This window comes from Bubalus bubalis, chromosome 5, assembly GCF_019923935.1.
Source record: "Bubalus bubalis isolate 160015118507 breed Murrah chromosome 5, NDDB_SH_1, whole genome shotgun sequence".
NCBI classification, from domain to species: Eukaryota; Metazoa; Chordata; class Mammalia; order Artiodactyla; family Bovidae; genus Bubalus; species Bubalus bubalis.
In genome coordinates, this window is record NC_059161.1 from 88,254,136 (window position 1) to 88,259,070 (window position 4,935).

Genomic DNA, 4,935 nt, shown 5'->3' on the forward strand with positions numbered 1-4,935 from the left:
ATAAAAATCATATAACCAACTCAATAGATGCAGAAAAATCATTTAACATGATTCATACATATTTATGATAAAAACTCAATAAAAATGTACCTTAATACAATAAAAGCAGTATGTGAGAAACCCATAGTTAACCTTTTAGTCAGTGAGAAAAACTGAAAACTTTTCCTTTAATAAAGATCAGGAGTTAGACGAGGATGCCCATTCTTGCCACTTTTATTCAGCATGGTATTCAAAGTTCTAGTTAGAGCATTAGGTAAGAATAAGGAATCAGTTCAGTTCAGTTCAGTCACTCAATCGTGTCCGACTCTTTGCGACCCCATGAATCGCAGCATGCCAGGCCTCCCTGTCCATCACCAACTCTCAGAGTTCACTCAGACCCAGGTCTATCGAGTCAGTGATACCATCCAGCCATCTCATCCTCTGTCGTCCCCTTCTCCTCTTGCCCCCAATCCCTCCCAGCATCAGACTCTTTTCCAATGAGTCAACTCTTCGCATGAGGTGGCCAAAGTACTGGAGTTTCAGCTTTAGTATCATTCCTTCCAAAGAAATCCCAGGGCTGATCTCCTTCAGAATGGACTGGTTGGATCTCCTTGCAGTCCAAGGGACTCTCAAGACCACAGCATCAATTCTTCGGCGCTCAGCCTTCTTCACAGTCCAACTCTCACATCCATACATGACCACAGGAAAAACCATAGCCTTGACTAGACAGACCTTAGTTGGCAAAGTAATGTCTCTGCTTTTGAATGTGCTATCTAGGTTGGTCATAACTTTTCTTCCAAGGAGTAAGCATCTTTTAATTTCATGGCTGCAGTCACCATCTGCAGTGTTTTTGGAGGCCCCCAAAATAAAGTCTGACACTGTTTCCACTGTTTGCCCATCTATTTCCCATGAAGTGATGGGACCAGATGCCATGATCTTCGTTTTCTGAATGTTGAGCTTTAAGCCAACTTTTCACTCTCCACTTTCACTTTCATCAAGAGGCTTTTGAGTTCCTCTTCACTTTCTGCCATAAGGGTGGTGTCATCTGCATATCTGAGGTTATTGACATTTCTCCCAGCAATCTTGATTCCAGCTTGTGCTTCTTCCAGCCCAGCGTTTCTCATAATGTACTCTGCATAGAAGTTAAATAAGCGGGGTGACAATATACAGCCTTGACGAACTCCTTTTCCTATTTGTTACCAGTCTGTTGTTCCATGTCCAGTTCTAACTGTTGCTTCTTGACCTGCATACAAATTTCTCAAGAGGCAGGTCAGGTGGTCTGGTATTCCCATCTCTTTCAGAATTTTCCACAGTTTATTGTGATCCACACAGTCAAAGTCTTTGGCATAGTCAATAAAGCAGAAATAGATGTTTTTCTGGAACTCTCTTGCTTTTTCCATGATCCAGCAGATGTTGGCAATTTGATCTCTGGTTCCTCTGCCTTTTCTAAAACCAGCTTGAACATCTGGAAGTTTGTGGTTCACGTATTGCTGAAGGCTAAAAGCATCCAAATTGGAAAGGAAGAAGTAAAATTCACTCTTTGCAGATGATGTAATTTTGTATACAGAAAACCCTAAAAACTACCAAAATACTAGAAGTAGTAAATTAATTTAGCAGAGTTTCAGGGTAAAAAATCAGTATAGAAAAGTCTTCTTTCATTTCTTTGAACTGTCAGAAATATAGAAAATTGTCCCATTTATTGTTGCAGCAAAAAGAATAAAATACCTATGAGTAAATTTAAGGATGTGAGAGATAGTACACTCAAAACTATTAAGATACTCTTGAAAGAAATGAAAGAATACCCCAAAATAGAAATGTTTTCTGTGTTCATGGATTGAAAGAATTAACTTTGCAAAAATTTCCATATTACTTAACATAATATGCGTATTTAAGGCAATCTCTATCAAAATCCCAATGACATTTTTTCAGAGGAATAGAACAAAAAATCCTAATACCTGTATGGAACAACAAAGGCTATGAATAGCCAAAGCAATCCTGAGAAAAAGGGATAGATCTGGAGGCATCACACTCCCTAATTTCAAGTTAAAATACAAAGTGTAGCAATCAAAACAGTGTGGTATTGGAAGAAAAGCAATGACAAACCTAGACAGCATATTAAAAAGCAGACATATTATTTTCATACAAGGGTCCATATAGTCAAAGCTGTGGTTTTTCCAGTAGTCATGTATGGATGTGAGAGCTGAACAGTAAAAAAGGCTGAGCGCCGAAGTGTTGATGCCTTCGAACCGTGGTGTTGGAGAGGGCTCTTGACAGTCCCTTGGACAGCAGGGAGATCCAACCAGTCAATCCTAAAAGAAATCAATCCTGAGTTTTCGTTGGAAGGACTGATGCTGAAGCTGAAACTCCAATACTATGGCCATGTGATGTGAAGAGCCAACTCCCTGGAAAAGACTCTGATGCTGGGAAGGATTGAAGGCAGGAGGAGAAGGGGACGACAGAGGATGAGATGGTTGAATGGCATCACCAACTCAATGGACATGAGTTTGAGCAAGCTCTGGGAGATGGTGAAGGACAGGGAAGCCTTGTGTGCTGCAGTCCATGGGGTCGCAAAGAATTGAACACATCTGAAAGACTGAACCAAGTTGTTAGAAAAAGTAGACATCAGTGCCTGGCTCCCAACGGAGTCTAGTGCCCAGATCAGATCTGACCTTCCAGAGCTGAGAAGGGGCTTCATTTATGCCCCAGCAGAAGAGAGCCCTCCCTTGCTGGCAGCCCCTGAAAGACGCAGAGGTCGCCATGGCAGCACCCTTGCTGATCCTATTGCTGTCCTTTGTCCTGGGATCTGCTGCACAGGACGCCCAGGGTGACGAATGTTTGGAGAAGATTATTGATGGAGTCCCGTGTCCAAGAGGCTCCCAGCCCTGGCAGGTGGCCCTGCACAAGGGCAGTCAGCCCCACTGTGGAGGCGTGCTGCTCAGCGAGCAGTGGGTGCTCACCACTGCCCACTGGATGATGAATGAGTACAATTTGCACATGCACAGTGATCGGCTGGTGGGAGGCCAGAACATCAAGGCCATGCCGTCCTGTCCACCATCCGGGTTATGCCACACAGATCCGTGCTAACAGCCTCATGCTGGTGAAGCTAAATGGCTGGGCCAGGCTGTCATCCAATGTCAAGAACGTCAACCTGCCTTCCCACTGTGACCCACAACCCGCCCCAGACCACGTGCACTGTTTATGGCTGGGGCACCACCACTAGCCCTGATGTGACCTTTCCAGCACAGCTCATGTGCACAGACGTCAAGCTCATCTCCCCCCAAGACTTAAGGAAGATTTGTAAGGACTTGCTGGGATACTCCATGCTCTGTGCTGGCATCCTCAACTCCAGCACCTGTGGAGTGGTGTGCCTGCAACAGTGAACCAAGGAGACCACTGATGTGCAGAGGTGCCTTGCAAGGCCTGATGTCATGGGGAAGTTTCCCTTGTGGCCAACGCAGTGACCCAGGTGTCTATACCCAAGTCTGCAAGTTTGTTGATCGGATAAAAGAGATCATGAGAAGATACCGCTAATCTCTCCCTACTCCCATCTCTCCATCCCTATGCCTTGGAACAGGAAATTCACAGAAATAAGGACATCAGTGACCTACAGTTCTACTTGAACTTATCTTTCCTCAGAGATGTGTCAGAGCCTCAGCAATATGTGTAAGCCAACAATATGTGTGTAAGCCAATCAAATCAGTTAGGACCTAAAAACCAAAACAAATACAGAAACCTCAGTGCTGGTAAGGATGTAATGAGACCAGCCCTGTCTGCCACTGAAGCTGTAAATTCATACAGTTTTTATGGAAGATGATTTGGCAATTTGAGTGGGAACATTTGTTCTCTACCTTTGACCTAGTAATTCTAGTTGTCTACTAAAAAAAGAAAATCCAAAATGTGGAGCAGAGTTTGAATTTATCACAATATTGTTTTTCATAACACAATAGTGGAAACACTGAAGGCGTCTAGAAACAGTGGATTGGTTAAACAGTAGGCTGGTTTGAGGCAAGGATATTCTGAAGCTCTTAAGGATAATAATTATGCAGAATTCTTAGTATTATCTGAGGATGTTTACGCTATGTGAAACCAAATGAAGGAAGGAAGATACAGAAATATATGTGTATGTGATTTTCACTATGTAAAATGAAAATATTCACAAAACCTGAAAGGATATTTACCAACCTACATTAAAAAAAAAAAAAAAAAAGACTTGCAAATCAATGGAGTAGAATTAAAGAGCCCAGAAATAAGCCCACACCTATAGGGACAGTTAATTTATGACAAAAGAGCAAAGAAATACAATTGAGAAAGGATATTCTCTTAATAAATGGTGTTGGGAAAACTGGACAACCACATGCGAAAGAATGAAACTAGTCTACTGTCTTACATAGCAAAAAAAATTAATTCAAAATCATTTAAAGATTTTAAGACCTAAACCCATAAAACTCTTAGAAGAAAACACAGTATGCTCTTTGACATTCGTCTTAGCAATATTCTTTTGAATGTTTCCTCAGGCAAAAGGAACAAAAGCAAAAATGAACAAATAGGACTACAAACTAAAAGCTTCTGTAGAGCAAAGGAAACCGTTAACAAAATGAAAATACAACATACTGCATGGGAGAAAATATTTGCAAATCATATATCCAATAGGGAGTTAATATCCAAAATACACTACCCTGGTGGCTCAGATGGTAAAGCATCTGCCTGGAATGCAGGGGACCCAGGTTTGATCCCTGGGTTGGGAAGATCCACTGGCAGAGGAAATGGCTATTCACCCCAGTTATTCCCTGGAGAATCCCATGGACAGAGGAGTCTGGTGGGCTACAGTCCATGGAGTCACAAAGAATTAGACACAATTGAGCAACTAACACACACATCCGAAATATACATGAAGGACTTACACAACAACAACAACACCACCAATTAAAAATGGTTAGAGGATCTTAATGGACATTT

The 4,935-nt window shown here is 42.1% G+C and overlaps 1 pseudogene; it reads left to right on the forward strand.

Moving 5' to 3' along the window:
* The first annotated feature begins 2,736 nt into the window (after positions 1–2,736).
* On the forward strand, positions 2,737–4,056 carry LOC102394838 (annotated as a pseudogene).
* The last annotated feature ends 879 nt before the right edge of the window (positions 4,057–4,935 follow it).